Raw genomic sequence first — 17204 nt, 5'->3', positions numbered from 1 at the left:
GGTTCAATACCCATTTAGAAATCAGATGGTAGAGGGGAAGAAGCTGTCCCTGAATCACTGAGTGTGTGCCTTCAGGCTTCTGTACCTCATTCCTGATGGTAACAGTGAGAAAAGGGCATGTCCTGGGTGGTGGGGGGTCCTTGATATGGAAGCCGCCTTTCTGAGGCACCGCTCCTTCAGGATGTCTTAGATACTACGGAGACTAGTGCCCGTGAATTCAAACAGGACGCTTTCACTTTCTTTTGATTTCCCAACTTGTTGAATTACCTTTTTGTAATTAATGCCCCTGCTCCTGTTAATCCTGTGATAAAATAACTGGAAGACAGTGATGCAGAAGTGGAAAGTTTTTTTTATGCTAGCATTCTACTTCTTGAAGATCATGCATTAGATTTAAATTCTCATCCCATATGTGGCTTTAAAGCAACATCTGTGTACATTCATGAGTGACTAAGAACACAAAGAAAATCAATGAAATTTTGACAGAAATAAGACAACATTTTAAACTTAGTTTAGAAGCTACTTACAGGAGATTTTAAATCAAAATTTAAACTTAACTGAAGGCAACATTTTTGAAATAGTAAATTGAGTAGAAAACACTCACTTAACCAGGGGAAGATTTTGTTTGTGAATTTTTAAAGCATAAAGATTCTGTCACAGTATTATTTCCTAACTGTTGAAAGAAACAATCTTAAGTACTGTCTGATTGAATGGAATGGTAGGAGATCAGGGCTTGTTAGTTAGAATGTATAGAAGGGTAGATTCTGTGAAACAATATATTCTATCTGTAGTGTGCTGGGGAAATTTTCTGGTGGGTGGATAATCTGATAAAGGTAGTGCAAATTTGTGTGCTTTTCCCATGCCTTACATTAAAATGCAGACTGTAAATGTTATCGTTCAGCAACACACAATCTGCTGGAAGAGCAGAGCAGGTCAAGCAGCATTTGGGGGAGAAAAGAAACTCTTAACATTTCTGGCCAAAACCCTGAATCAGGACAGAGAGAGGAGAGGTGAGATGACCAGCTTAGAGAGCAGGAACATTTTCATTGTTAATTGAGTTTACTATGGCATGATATCTGGTGGGTCTGGTTTTTATGCTGTACAAGATCCAAGCCCAAGTTCTGCAGAGTGGAACTTTTAATAACTGCGCCCTTAAATCCCCAAGGGTAGCAGGCTTTATAAGGTCAATCACAAAAAGATGACCACATGGAAGACTAGAAATTTTATGCTGACTTGCAGTTGCACAACTAGCAAATATTGATCACTGAAAAATATTTGGACGCTTGCATCACTAAAGTTGCTTACAAGGGGTATTCCATCAGGTCAGCTGAAAACAGTTAAAGCCATTTTGTTTTGATGATGAATAGCCCTCCCTTGACAGATTGTTGTTTTCTACCTAAAGCTGCAATTTGTACCTTCCTTTAGGCCACAACCTATATGATTTTCTTTTAGGATGACAGATTTATTATATCTTTTGGAGGAAAAAATAAAGAATGAAACTCTTGCTTAGAATACAGAATTAAAATATTAAAGCACAAATCCAGTAGTATTCAAAGTTCAGTTGTGCTTTTTACAACCACAATGCATTATATTGAGTGTCAAATAATATAAATAGTGTGTATTTATTTCTTTAATATTTGGATCCAATCACTTCTGACACTTTGAACTTGTAATTCAACTTCTTATTTACAAATCTCATGATTTTCTTACACTTTGCTTTTGACATTGAGCCAGCCTGAGCTACGTGATGAGCTGCCACGTTATTCAGGCCAGTAAACACCTTACTAGTGACACTAAACCACTTATGGAACCTGAAGTAATAACTGTGACCTCTTTGGCTCAGGATATTTGCAGCATAGCTTTTATCTGGCCCTATAACCCCCAGCAGTCAGGTACCCATTCCTTTTGAAAGAAATGACTAACTTTAAAAAAAAACTACAGAGCTGATGTTCTCAAGTTTAATGCAATTCCAGTCCATTTTCAGTGCTTCACACTAACTCCACACACACCATCCATTTCAGCTACAGAGAAATAACACCCTTCCTTCATCTTTCTTGTAAATGCCATGCAGGAAGTATAATTTTTGCAGAGAAGGTTATGCAGTTGATAGTAGATCAGAAGATAGTTGTCACTTGTGTTCAATTACCCAGGTAGATGAAGACTCCACAACTAAGTGAGAAAGGAAACTCTGAAGAAGCCACAATGGTCAGTTAAACAATTAGGCAGACATTGGCAGATGGACAATAGTATAAGAAAGAGAAGAATTATCCATTTTGGTTGGAAAGATAGAAAAGAAGAAGAACAATAAAAGAATTTAGAATAAGTTCATTGCTTTTAATTTATAAATCATGAAGAGCTAATAGGTTTCAATAGATACATTTAATGGCAGAGAAATGTATACAATATACATACAGAGATTCTTCTTCTTTGCGAACATCCACAAAAACAGAGGAGTGCCCCAAAGAATGAATGACAGTTAAATGTTAGAACCCCAAAGCACCCACCACCCACTCCCGGCTCCCCCCTCCCACGCACAAGCAGCAGCAAGGGAACAAACCCCCACCCCACCAGCAAAAGAGCATCAGCACCCCCCACCGAGCACTCAAGCATACAGCAAAGCATCAGTAAAGACACAGGCTTGCAGTACCTCAAAGACTACTCACTCACCCAGTAATTTGACATACCACGGGCTCTCTCTCTCTCTCCCTCATTAGGGAAAAAGAGGTGTCTCCGTTTCACAGTGAGGAGGGAGACATAACAAACAGCTCACTAACTTATGACATTAAAAGTCTATTGAGTCACTTTTTCCAAGCTCTGCATTTTGCATTACTTTGCAAAATATGTATTTTGACAAACAATGAACAAGGCAAATTATGTATTGGTCTTTACTGCAAGACAGTTGGGATACAAAACAAAGAAAAAATTATGTGGAGAGTTTTGTCCTCTGGATATGTTATGGTTGATTCTTGGGATAAGACCACTGTTCTGTCAGTTCAAGTTTGCTAACATTTTGAAGAATAAGAGATTTTGGAGGTTGTTTCATCTAACATGAGGCTACAGCTAGGTAGTATTGTTTCACTTAAATGATTGACTAATTAGGACTGAAACTAGGATTTCTTCAGAAAGTAAGTTATGAACCTTCGGATTTCTCTATCCTAGAGAACTGTAAGTTGTTGAACAAGTTTAAGACATGGGCTCTAAAGAGATGAATAATATGGGCATAGATTGAGAAAGTGTTGATACAAAAGCTTCAGCTATTGTTTCATTAACACAAAGGTCAGTCTTTAAAAGTTCCCTGACCTACACCCACACATTTCTTCTGGTATTTTGTTCCTAGGCAGAGATTCAAAGTCCTAATTTAGCTTTTTCTTGCATTATAGCTGCATTTTGCCCAAAGACTTCCTTTCACCATGAATCCCGATATGAATTGCCGGAGGAGACTGAGCACTAATCTATCGACGGAGGTGCAGCTGGCACACTTGACCTTCTGAAAAGATGTCATCACATCAGTTCAATTTTGCATACTCAGTTCTTCTCGTCAGTACCCAGTTAGCTTATCTTTCAGCTATCCTATACCGTGAATGGCTGAAAGTTAAGACATTTTGTACCATACTTTCTAGCACTCCCATTAATTAATCTTTCTGACTTTAACCTAACAATTGAGTTTCTAATGTTAACAGCTATTAAGATTAGAGCTGTTGGTGCTTTCAATGAAAGGCACTTAGCACAAACTACACTATTGAGCTTTTATTGGAATGATTGCATATTTCTCATTATCCAGCTGCAGCTGGGGTGCAGAATTAGTCTAACAACTCGCCAGTAGTCTGCAGTTGAGTTCCATTGATTATGGAACATCAAAGCAGTTTCTCAAAATGGAAGTGTGATATATTGGAATACCAATAAGTGAGATCATTAGAAGCCATTCATAATTGAGGAACCTGGAAAATGACATGCTGTTAAAATTCTAGATAAGGGTGATTTGGAAAAAAAATAAAGTTTTGTAAAATGATTTAAAATAAATACCATGACAAAAAAATGTCCAATTATTCTGAATTCATAAGTTTCTCAAGAAGTCATGAATTGCATTTGATTCTTGAGAGGAAAGTCATTTAAAAACATAATCAGATACTTTTTTTTAAGATCTTTGTGTGAAACAATATAAATGATGACAATATATTTTTTAAAACCTGCTGCTTTTGGAAGGCCTTCCTTGTGGTCTCTTTTCCAATGAACCCTGTCAGAAAAAGTGCCCAGTCTTTGTAGGACATACTCATGTCTTGACAAGAGTAGGTCAAGGTCAGCACTGACCATCATGAAGATTAATAATGCAACAAGATGAGAAATACTAATTTTAGCAGAACATGAAGGGTTTAATTTCTGGTGTGCTGTCAGCCTATTCATGCTTGTTAAATTCATCTTTTTCTGTTTGCTTCAGAAGAGAAATAAATTTCCCAAGCAACTGCTAAGTATCTGCAAATACAAGTATTTCTCAAGTAATCTTGGTGGAGCAATCAACCAACACAATAGTAATGGTGGCTGAGTATCTTCAAGAAGACTTTGGTTTAACTCTTGTCTTGTGTCACTGGCAATTGACATTTTTTCCCCTGAGCAATTGACTCCAGCACATTGCTGCTTATCAAATAAATGCTGCACAAGAGATGGTCAGTGCTGGCAGTGTTGTGATTTCCCAAATGAAGGTCTGTAACAGATAATGGGTGTAAAGAGGAAATAGAAATTACAGGGAATTACTATGTGTGTGTGCAGATAAATAGTTCTGGAAAGCCCTCGAACGACTCTTTTAGTCTTAATAATATCATGGTATTTATGCTAATTACTGTTTGTTTTGTGAGCTAATACACGGCTTGCAAAATGTTAAATACAATTTCTTTCAGCGGTTGTCATAATAACTGCCAATCATGAAAACAGCAAAAGTATTGTGTATAGATTCTTATAGCATGATTGGTAGCCTTTTGGCTCATGGTGACTGTGACAAACTTTTAAAAAATTAATGTAATTACATAAATGTATTTATGTGACCTTTGAACCTACACCTTTCTTTGTTCAACTTATCAAAATGACTCTATTGTTCTCCCTCTCATATATGCCTAACCGGCTTATCCTTAATTGTATCCCAATTAATAATTACAGCCATGCTAGGAGCGTCACATTGATCACACAACTGTGAGCAAAGTTTCCTCTGAATTTCCAAATAGATATCTTGGTGACAAAATTACAGTGGTGGTACCTAGTTTCACTCCAACCTCCAAGGGGAATGATTCATTCTGTGAAAACCTTAACAATTCTATTCAATCACTCACAGAGTCATAAAAAAAGTACAGCACAGAAACAGGCCCTGCAGACATCTGATTCCACACCAAACTTCAAGCACCCTATTTTATACTAACTCAATATATTCATCCCACATTCCATCAACTCCATCCCCTGTCCTACCACTCGTCTACAAAAATTGGCCAGCTTCCAATGACCGATCAGCCAATTAGTCTTCTAACCTGTAAACCAAAACTTTTCACCCATTTATGGGATCCATGACACCTCAATATTTGTATCATCCTTGTAACACATACTCTTGGGCACCCATTCCTATTCTGTTGCCTTTACATTTGTTGACAGAAGCATACTTTTCACAATTAAACTACTCAGATTGATGATAATCGGAATCAGGGTTACTATCACTGGCATACACTGTGCAATCTGTTGTTTTGTGGCAGCAGTACAGTGCAAAGCATGAAAATCACTATAAGTTACAAAACAAATAAATAGTACAAAAGATGAACGATGAAATTCATGGGCCTTTCAGACATCTGATGGGAAGGGGAGGAATCTGTTCTTAAATTGTTGAGCATGGGTCTGTTGGCTCCTATACCTCCTCCCCAATATTAGCAAAGAGAAGAGGGCATGTCCCGGATGTTGAAGCTGAGTATTGATGAATACCACTTGAAGCACCATCTCTGGAAGATGTCCTCAATGGCCACGGTTGCTGACCAGGGTCATTTCCACAGTGCAACCTTCCACAGTACTAGGGCCTTGCACAGTGTGCCTAATGTACATGTGAAGGTCCACTGAATTGTACAGAAACCAACAATGCCCCCCCCCCCACTCCCACTGCCCAGGATCCTCCAGCTGCCAGACTTTTCAAATGCATCCGAATGATCAGGATTATAAAAAAAACCTACCCAAGTGAAATCAGCAATTTAAAAAAATGTATTTCTTAAAATGGATTACGAAGTTAAATGTTCAGAACACCTAAAATAATTCAAAATGATTATAGAATTTCTGAAAACACAATTATTGAATGTTTGTTTTTCTTTCTTGCAGTTGTCAAACCTTCATTGAAGTGAATAAGCTCATAGATCCTACATCAGACTTAAATAGAATCTGTCAACAAGATTACGATTTCTGCATGTGAATAAGTGTGTGCCAGATTTATTTGCTTTTATGGGGTTGATCACCAGAAAGTCTGTACATCCTCTCTGTGGAATGGATGGATTTTCTCCAGGTCCTCCTGTTTTACTCCCACGATCCAAAGACATAACAGATAGGTAACAGGTCATTGTAAATTGCCCCATGATTATGTTGTGGTTAATCAGCTTTGTCAGGGGTTTCTGGGGGTGACATGCTTGAAGGGCTGGAAGGGCCTACTGCACACTAAATAAATAAATAAACAAACTAAATAACTCATCATGAAATATGTAGAGATACAACATTCACTCAATGACAACTTTAATAGGTACATCTATATATCTGCTTATTAATGCAAATTTCTAATCAGCCAATCATGTGGCAGCAACTCAATGCATAAAAGGATGCGGACATGGACAAAAGGTTCAGTTGTTGTTCAGATCAAATATCAGAATAAAGGAAGCAATGTAATCTAAGTGACTTTGACCATGGAATGATCGCTGGTGCCAGATGAGGTGGTTTGAGTATATTAGAAACTGCTGATCTCCTGAAACTTTCACACACAATAGTCTCTAGAGTTTACAGAGTGCAAAAAAAAACAAAAAACATCCAGTTCTGTGGGCAAAAATGCCTTGTTAATGAGAAATGTCAGAGTAGAATTACCAGACTGGTTCATGCTGACAGGAAGGCGACAGTAACTTAAATAACCAATCTTTACAGCAGTGGTGTGCAGAAGAGCATCTCTGAATGCACAACTGTTGAAACTTGAAGTAGATGGGCCACAGGAAGAGGAGACCAGGAATATACAATCAGTGGCCAATCAGTGGTACAGGAGGTATCTAATAATGTGGCCACTGGCTGTATATAAGATAGAACATACAACACAAAACACAGAACAGTACAGCACAGGGTCAGCCCTTCAGCCCTCAATGTTGTGCCAAATCTATTAAATTATTAATCAGAGTCCATATGCTTCTATTCTCTGCACATTCATGTCCCTATGTAAGAGCCTCTTAAATGCCTCAGTGATACTTACATCCACAACCAGCACTGGCAGTGCCACCTGGGCACCAGCACACTCATTTAAAAACTTGCCCTTTGTATCTCCTTTAACTTACCTCCTCTCACCTTAATTGCATGCCCTCTGGTATTAGACATTTCAAACCTGGGAGGAAGATGCCAGCTGACTGGTTCTATACCACTCACAATCTTAGAAATCTCTAACAGGTTTCCCCTCCACCTCCGCCTCTCCAATGAAATCAAGCCAAGTCTGTCCAGTTTATTGCACATGCCCTTTAAACTAGGTGGCATTCATTAGTCTCAAATTTAGGTGACATTCATTACTTAAAAATAGGAAAGGTGCAATCACTACAGGTCTCCAGTAACCACCAGGACATTGAAGAACAGATATGCAGGCAGTTTAGTGAAAGATGTCAAAACAGCAGACATTGTTATACTGGGAACTCCTTAGTGCAAGAGGTTTAGATAGGGCAGAATGCACCCATATGGGTACCTTAAATCAATATATAGGCAGTCCAACAAGAGGAGGACTACTGGATCTGGTGTTGAGTAATGAACCTAGCCAGGAAGGACTGAATTTTCAGTGGGAGAATAGTTACAAAACAGTAATCACAACTCCTTAAGTTTTAAGGTAGCTATAGACAAGGATAAGTATGAACTTTGCCGTAGAGTGCTAAATTCAAAGAGATTCAGAAGTACATTTATTATCAAAGTATGTATAAATTACACAGTCTTGCGATTTGCCTTCTTTTATAGGTGGCCACAAAACAAAAAATCTGAAAGAACCCAATTAAAAAAAGAAAGGCCAACACTCAATACACTGAGAAAAGAGAAAAAAGCACAAATCATGCAAACGATAGAAGCAAACAACAGTATTCCGAACCAAATTGAGTCAGTAGATCCACATTCCTGGAGCAGCCAGAGTAGGCCCAAAGCCTCGGTCTCAGTTCATCATATAATGGGGCAAGCCTCCGCGAAGCTCGCAGACACAAAGCATGTAGCAACCAGAGCAGTTTCATACCACAGGGAGAGGAATGAACATCATAGGACAGCAAGCAAAATTGGCCTGACCCTCGCATCAAGTCCCAACACCCTATTTTTCGAGTCTACCTGGGTCAGCGCTTCAATTGTCCAAACACAGGGTCATAGTCCTGCACTAGACCTGGGCCCCATCGCAGCGATATGCTCTGGGCCTAGTCCTCACGACCTTACCACCTGGCCTTAAGCCTTTCTCAACATCCTAAATCAGCTCGGCACTTAAAGCAATCTAACCTTGCACCCGTTTTAGATGGACGGGCATCAAAACTCCTCCACCACAACTTCTCTCCAAATTGCTCACTCCAACACCCAACACCATCTCTGTCTGTAACACCGTCTTGAACACGTTATGCTCCAACTGTGCACTGCACCAGCATGGTTCATCCCTCAAGTCAGCTTCACCTTCGCTGGCCTCTTCATTGTTAGTCTACCACAATTTACCTCAGTAAAGGTGTTATTAGTTATGATTTAGTCATATTTCTTGCCCTGTACAAGATATATTGTGAAAGTATTAGGAAGGAGCTGGGGAGAATTATTGGGAATAGCTCATTTTGCACGTCCACATCTGACATATTGATGGTGTTTAAAGACCAAATGCACAGAGTACAGGAGAGATATGTCCAGCAAGGACAAGGATGGCAAGGGAAGGGAGAGATGGATAATTTCATCAAGAAAGAAAAGAAAGTATATTTAAGGCTTACAAAGCTAAAATCTACCAGAGATTCTCAGGTTTATAAAGAAGCCAGAAAAGAACTTGAGAAAGGAATTAGAGCCAAGAGGGGCCATGAAAAATCCTTGACAAGTAGGATTAAAGAGAGTCTTAGGGCATTCTGTACATACATCAAGAACAAGAGCATGACTAGAGACCAGGTAGAACCATTCAGTTACGATGGAAGTACCACCTACTGAGGATGGAGCTCTACTGTATCTGGTGCTCCCATCTACATCGGTGAAACCTGATATAATGTGGAGACCACTTTGGCAAGCACCTTTGGTCTCTCTGCAACAGGCAGGATTCCACTCCACTTTCCCATTTCAGCATTTCGGTCCACGGCTGCATCTATTGCCACAATAAGGCCACACTCAGGTTGGAGAAACAGCAGCTCATGTTCCAACGGAGTGGCCTCCAACCTGACAGAATGAACACTGATTTCTCTAACTTCCGGTGCCTTCTCCAACCCCCCCCCCCCCCCCCCCGCCACCTTCTCTCTTTTTCCATTTCTTATTCTGGCTCCCCTCTCATCCCTTCTCTTCTCCCCCTGGTACCTCTCTTCCCACCCTTTCTCCCACGGTCCACTTTCATCTCTTATCAGATCCCTTCTTCAGCCCTTTACCACCTATCACACCCCAGCTTCACACTTTATCCACCCCCTCCCCCACCAACCCACCTTCCCCTTCACCTGTTTTCATTTATATTCTGCCAGCCTGTACTCCTTCCCCTCTACCCACCTTTTTATTCGGCTTCGTCCCCCTTCCTTTCCAAATAATGTCTACTCATGGCATCATTCCGTGTGTATTCCTCATGCCATTGCTTTGTGTGAACAGCACATCCCGTTCGTCTTGAGACATGTCTGCTGCCCACTGCTAGACACTTCGGCTAAACTGCCTGGACAGAGAAGACAGGATAACAGCTCAGGGTAGAGGACGTGATACAATGTGGAAAATCAGCAATTCCAAAATTTCTTCCCAAGGTTGCATCATCCCAGGCAAAACTACTATTTCTTCATCACTATCAAGTTCTTACTTCTCAAAACAATAGAGATACCTTCCCCTCATAGGCTGTAGAAGTTCATAAGTGCAACTCCCTTCCTATATGCTTTTATTCACGGAAAGATTTTTAAAGTTTAAAGCATATTATGCATTGCTCTAACTAATGTAAATGATATGACCATAAGACCATAAAATATAGAAGTAGAATTAGGCCATTTGGCCCATCAAGTCTTCTCTGCCATTACATCATGGCTGATCCAATCTCCTGCCTTCTCCCCATATCCCTTCATGCCCTGACCAATCAAGGATCTATCAACCTCTGCCTGAAATATACAGAAATAGCTGGCCTCCACAGCCGCCTGTGGCAAAGAATTCCACAGATTCACCACTCTCTAGCTAAAAAAATTCCTCCTCATCTCCATTCTAAAAGGACACCCCTCTATTCTGCGGCTCCGTCCTCTGGTCTTAGACTCCCCCACATGACATTCCTGTTTCTTTGCCAAGCCGTTTCAAAATCTACCTGGCCAGACACTGTTCAAATCCACTAACCTCAATCAACTTGACCTCATCCAAAATTCTGCTGAATAAGTTCTAAGTCACGTGAACAAGTCCCACTTATACATCACCATTGGGTTCATTGACCTCACGTTGAAATTCCTCCCTGGTTCGCCCTTCCCTATCAGCACAAGTGCTGAGTGTTCTCTGAACTCAGCGGTGGAGCACTCTGGCATGCACTGAACTTACAGTGTGTGTGTTATGAGTTCACTGAATTTAATATTTTCAGCTGTACCCAACAGTGTTCAGCCTTGGACCGACTGACAATGAGTGGATCGAATTACATATTGCAAAGATTTTGAGCGACTCTGCAACAGACAGGATCAAATTATCCATTTCAGCCAGCTGTGTGTTTAGTTGTGCACACCAGGGTCACAAATCAATATTCTCATCCAGTTCCACTTCTGCTACAAATAGGGCTGAAAGAAATGAGGATGGCATTGATCTTTCAAGATTTGTAAGAATGAGAGTAAATGAACGTCAGGGTCTTCTTCATCCAGTGATTTCTTGCAAAGTCAATTGCCTCTCAGAATTCTTACAAATAGGCTATTTTTATTCAATGTGCCAAAGTGGGATATGAACCCAGAGTCAAGTTGGCTAATATTATGGTATTCAGATATATTGAAAATTGACAGTGCAGAGGATGTCCAATTAGCTTACAGGGTAAGTACCTGTCAGAGATTTGGTAACCAATGGAATTGCAGTTCCCAGCCTTGGTCCACAGACCTCTGAGTTCACATCCAGGTTTCTGTTGGCCTTACTCTTTTTAGGCAGAGAGTTCAAGATACCGATCATCCTCTGAGTGGAAGATTTTCTTGACTTCTCTCTAATCCTATTACAATTTTTTTCAGTCTATGATCCACTGGCTTAGAAACCCTCAGTTAAAATGAATACCTCCTTATAATCTGTATAAGCCTTCATAATTCTGTAAACTTGAAAAGGATTTTCCTTCAAACTCCTTTGCTCCGTAGAAAGAAACATTTAGCTTTTCCTTTCTTTTCCTTTAACTGCAGTTTTCCAGTCCTGCTAACATCTTAATTCAGCCTTGCTGCACCCTCACCAGTGCAACCACATTTGGTGACCAGAATGATAAACATTGGCCTAACGAGTACTTTACACAGCAACGGCATAACCTCCTAATCTTAGGTTCTGTGCTTCAACAACTAATGGAAAATATTCCCTTTGTCTCCATTACCACCTTATTGACTTGGCCTGCAACATTTAATAATCTGTCGACATCTCTGTTCCTCCACAACATTCAATTTCCTAATATCTATTGTGTATTCACTTGACTTCTCCAACAGCATTACCTCATATTCTTTGATTAAATTATGTGTCATCTTTCTGCTCAAATAACCAAATCATCTGTATCTTCTGAAGTCCAAAACTTCCACCATCACTGTCAACCAAGCGACTTCTGAATCAACAGCAAACGTTTTTCAAAGTGGCTTTTATATATTAAGGTCTGAATCCTTAGTGAGCATTTCATGAAGTAAGAAACTCCAGTTTTTACCCCATTGATAATAGTCACAAATACACCCAGCAGCAATTAATATTTGCATCCTGCCATTGAAACAATTTTAAATCTAATTTACAAATATCCCCTAGATCTCATGTGCTTTTACCTTTTTGTCTTCAATGTGTGAGCTTATCAAAGTTTTGGTAAAACTCACGTAGACTACAAGACCACATCAAATGCCACACCTTCATCAACGATCAATGTCACTGCCATAGAAATTGCAAACAACCTTGTCAGGGATTAAATTCAAGAGCAGGGAGGTCATGCTGCAACTATACAGGGTACTGGTGAGGCTGCACCTGGAGTACTATGTGCTGTTCTGGTTGCCATACTTGAGGAAGGATATACTGGCTTTGGAGGCAGTGCAGAGGAGGTTCACCAGATTGATTCCAGGGATGAAGGGGTTAACCTATGAGGAGAAATCGAGTCACCTGGGACTATACCCTCAGGAGTTCAGAAGAATGACAGGGGATCTTATAGAAACATATTAAATTTTGAAAGAGATAGATAAGATAGAAGTAAGAAAGTTATTTCCATTGGTAGATGAGACTAGAACTAGGGGACATTGCCTCATGATTCAGGGGAGAAGATTTAGGATGGAGATAAGGAGAAACTGTTTTTCCCAGAGAGTGGTGAATCTGTGGAATTCTCTGCCCAGGGAAGCAGTTGAGGCTTCTTCACTAAATATATTTAAGAAACAGTTAGATAGGTTTTACATAGTAAGGGAATTAAGCATTATGGGGAAAAGGCAGGTAAATGGAGCTGAGTCTTCAGACAGATCAGCCATAATCTTATTGAATGGTGGGGCAGGCTCGATGGGCCGTATGGCCTACTCCTGCCCCTATTTCTTATGTTGTTATGTTCTTATGACATGACCAGCACTTAAATAAAAGCATCCATGCTATGAAATGGTTTCTTACTTAATTAAGATTTATGGTTCTTTGAAATAGATTACAATAATTTGCCCACCACCAAAGTTAGATCAGAATCAAAATCAGAATCAGGTTTATTATCATCAGCACGTGTCATGAGATTTGTTAACTTAGCAGCAAAGTTCAATGCAATACATAATACAGAAGAAAGAATAATAAATAAATAAATATATAAATATATTGCAGTATATGTATATTGAATAGATTAAAAATCGTGCAAAAAACAGAAATAATATATATTTTAAAAAGTGAGATAGAGTTCAAGGGTTCAATGTCCATTTAGTAATCAGATGGCAGAGGAGAAGAAGCTGTTGCTGAATCACTAAATGTGTGCTTTCAGGCTTCTGTATCTCCTGCCTGATGGTAACAGTGAGAAAAACGCATGCCCTGGGTGCTAAGGGTTCTTAATAGTCATTGTCTTGCCTTCTTTATAGCTGCATCGATATATTGGGACCAGCTTAAGTCCTCAGAGATCTTACACCCAGGAACTTGAAGCTGCTTGCTCACTCCACTTCCGATCCCTCTATGATGATGGGTATGTGTTCCTTCGTCTTATCCTTCTTGAAGTCCACAATCAGCTCTTTCCTCTTACTGACATTGAGTGCCAGGTTGTTGCTGTGCCACTACTCCACTAGTTGGTATAACCTGCTCCTGTACGCCCTCTCGTCTCCATCTGAAATTCTATCGACAATGGCTGTATCGTCAACAAATTTATAAATGGTATTTGAACTATGTCTAGCCACACAGTCATGGATATAGAGAGAGTAGATCAGTGGGCTAAGCACACACCCCTGAGGTGCACCAGTGTTGATCGTCAGCGAGGAGGAGACATTTTCACCAATCCGCACAGACTGTGGATCCACCAATCTCTCCTGTAGTTATTTAATGCATCTTTTCCTTCCTTTCGAATAAACATTAGCAGTGTTTCAATCCCCTGGCACCACTCATGCAGCAAAGGAGGATTAAAAACTACAGTTAGAGCCACAGCATTTTCCTTCCTTGTTTTTTATATACTTTGCAATATACTTCATCTGGGTCTGGTAATTTATTCATTTCTAAAGAAGGTAAACCTCTTAATACTTCTACTTTTACAATGTTTACCTTGTCCAGTCTTTCGCAGTTATCCAACTTAACTGCAATTTTCTGTGCTGAGACAACCACTAAAAATGTTCATCAGGAATTTTACCTACATCCATTTCCACACACAAGTAATCTTCTTCATCCATAATTGCCTTTGCGACTGCATTTTCTGGTCCCATTCCAACATATATTTGCTGTAAGTTCATTTGATTTTTTTCTTTAGTGGTCTACAAATTCCAATTCATTTAGCTCTTCATCTAATTGTTGTCGCTGCCTGTTTTCCTAACATGGTACTTTACACGTGGTACCTGAAGGGTAGGGTACAAAACTACAAAGGCCTCGTATAAACTTATCTGGAGAAGAAAGCCTTATGATAAGGTTATCTTGAACTCTTCAGGTTTTGCTTTTTAATTGGCTGCCTATAATACCTATTGCCTTTGTTTATCAATCAATTGTTGATTTTTCATACTGATAGATCAGAATTTGTATGTTGTGAAGACATACCGAGCATTTTTGTGATGAACTGACTGATGGGTTCCACATGGCTTCTGCTTAGCTTTAGTTCCAAAAGGGCAAAGGCCAACTATAGAAATTGATGCAATGTGTCGATTTCTCTCTCAATGACCCATTTTGCCTCAGGATGATGCCATTTGTGGGGCATTGGAGTGCAGCTTGCATTTCCCCATGCCCCCCTAATCTTTTGTAGCATTGCATGATATAAGGGATAATATGTCCAGCACCAATGAATCCAAACTTTTGTCCAAATATTTGGTCACCAATTTATCTGCCTCATTCATATTCTTTTCTGTAATGTAGATTAACATTTTAGCATTTGTAAATAATGTGATATCATACTGGCCATCTGTAAAATACATCTGAACAATTATTAGAATGTCATAAAACACTCTTAAAGTGGTGTATTTTCAGATAAATGGGAATTCATTTCTGATTCTGATTCTGTTTGTACCAAGCTTATATGCATTAGTTCAGACAACACACACAAAATGCTGGTGGAACACAGCAGGCCAGGCAGCATCTATAGGAAGAAGTACAGTCGACGTTTCAGGCCGAGACCCTTCGTCAGATCCTGCGTTCCACCAGCATTTTGTGTGCGTTGCTTGAATCTCTAGCATCTGCAGATTTCCTCGTGTTCAGTCCTGGTAAGAGCTCTCCAGACCACCATTACTGAATCAGATGTTATACATTTACAAGCCACTCCATGTCTTCAGCACATAACCTCGGTCAGCAGGAGGGGACTGTCCTGCAGGAGATGCTACCTTTCACCTGAAATGACCAACCTGAGATGGACTGGGTTTTCACATTCTACTCAAAAAGAGTGACTCAAACCGAAGTATTTGGTCATGAATTTTTCCTCCAAAATTACAACCAGTTCCTGGAAGCAGCTCAAAGCACATCATGTCCAATGAACAGTTTTCTGAAATTATTTCAGCAGTTAGCTGAAATAAGTAATGCCAAAAGGCGAACCTGGGTCAATTCCAAGACCCACGCTGACACTTTTTGTATTGGTAAAATGATTGAGGGTTGTGCATCTAAGTAAGTATGATATGAACCAGTTGGTCATGTTGGACAACAGAAATAAAGACTTCCATCGAGAGGATGAAAGGCCTACAATGTTTCCATGGTTCTCTGTGGTAGAGAATCCCAAAGAGAAGAAGCTGCTGCTTTTCCACTTGGAATGGGTAATCCTGTATTCTGAAATCATATACACTAGTTCTAAATGACCCCACTGGGAGGACACATAGACTCAGCAAGGACCCTATCAATATCCCTCATATTTTAGTGAGATCGCCCACCATTCTTCTGCACTCCAATGAGTATAAGCTCAATCTGTCTTCCTACTTCAACCTCTTTGTCCCAGGGAACAAACCAATGAATCTTCTCAGGACTGCCTCCACTGCATGTAAATATGGTGGTCAGTTTGTGTTCAACTAAGTGCCACCAGCATTAATGAGATTAAATACTCACTATTGGTCAAAAGGACAGCACACATGTACCCAATGATAGCTTAAGAAACAAGAGCAAGGGTAATTGACCCCTCAACTGCACCCCACCAGACAATAAGGTCATGAATGATCCAATCCTGGGCTTAACACTACTTTCCCATTCCTTCCCTTTAGACCTTGACTCCCTTGTTGCTTAAAGATCTGTCGATTCCCAGCTTAAATATATTCAATTACATTGCCTTCGCTGCTCTGTAGAGTAGAGAATTCCAACACCCCCAACCATGAGTTCTTCTTCATCTCCACCTGAAATGGCTGGCTCTTACTCTAAAATTATGACACCCCTCGTTCAAGTTTCCCCTACTATGGTAAATGTCTTCTCAGCACCTACCCTGCCAATTTCACTCAGGCTCTTTTTTGTCCCTGCAATCACCTTCCTCTGGTGTGGCAGCCCCTCTTCCCTTTCTCTCATGGTCCAATTTCCTCTCCTATCAGATCCGTTCTTCTTCAGCCATTTACCTCTTCCTGCTATCACCTTCTCACTTCATACACCCCTCCTTCACAGCCACCTTCCCCCTCACCTGGTTTCACGTATCACCTACCAGCTTCTACTGCTTCCCCCTTTCTTTCCAGTCCTGATAAAAGGTCTTGTCCTTAAACCTTGAAATTTTATTCCCCTCCATAGAGGCTGCCTGACTTGCTAAGTTACTCCAGCATTTTCTATGTGCTTTGCACAATGAAATTATTTTGTTTTCATAATGTCACCATTCTACTACAAGCGTTTTCATACCTCTTTTGCAAAAGAGTATTGGAACCTTTGGCGGCCAAGGAGAGTGATTTGTCAGCCTAGACCACTGTTTGATTTTAAGCACAGACTCTGGAATAGAAATGGGCATCTCTATCTACATGTAAACACATACATATTCAAAGCCTTTGCTCCTGATGTAGCTCTGATTAAACAGGCGATTTGTA

This window comes from Hemitrygon akajei, chromosome 12 (genome assembly GCF_048418815.1).
Source record: "Hemitrygon akajei chromosome 12, sHemAka1.3, whole genome shotgun sequence".
NCBI lineage: Eukaryota > Metazoa > Chordata > Chondrichthyes > Myliobatiformes > Dasyatidae > Hemitrygon > Hemitrygon akajei.
Note: the sequence above shows the minus strand (reverse complement) of the source record.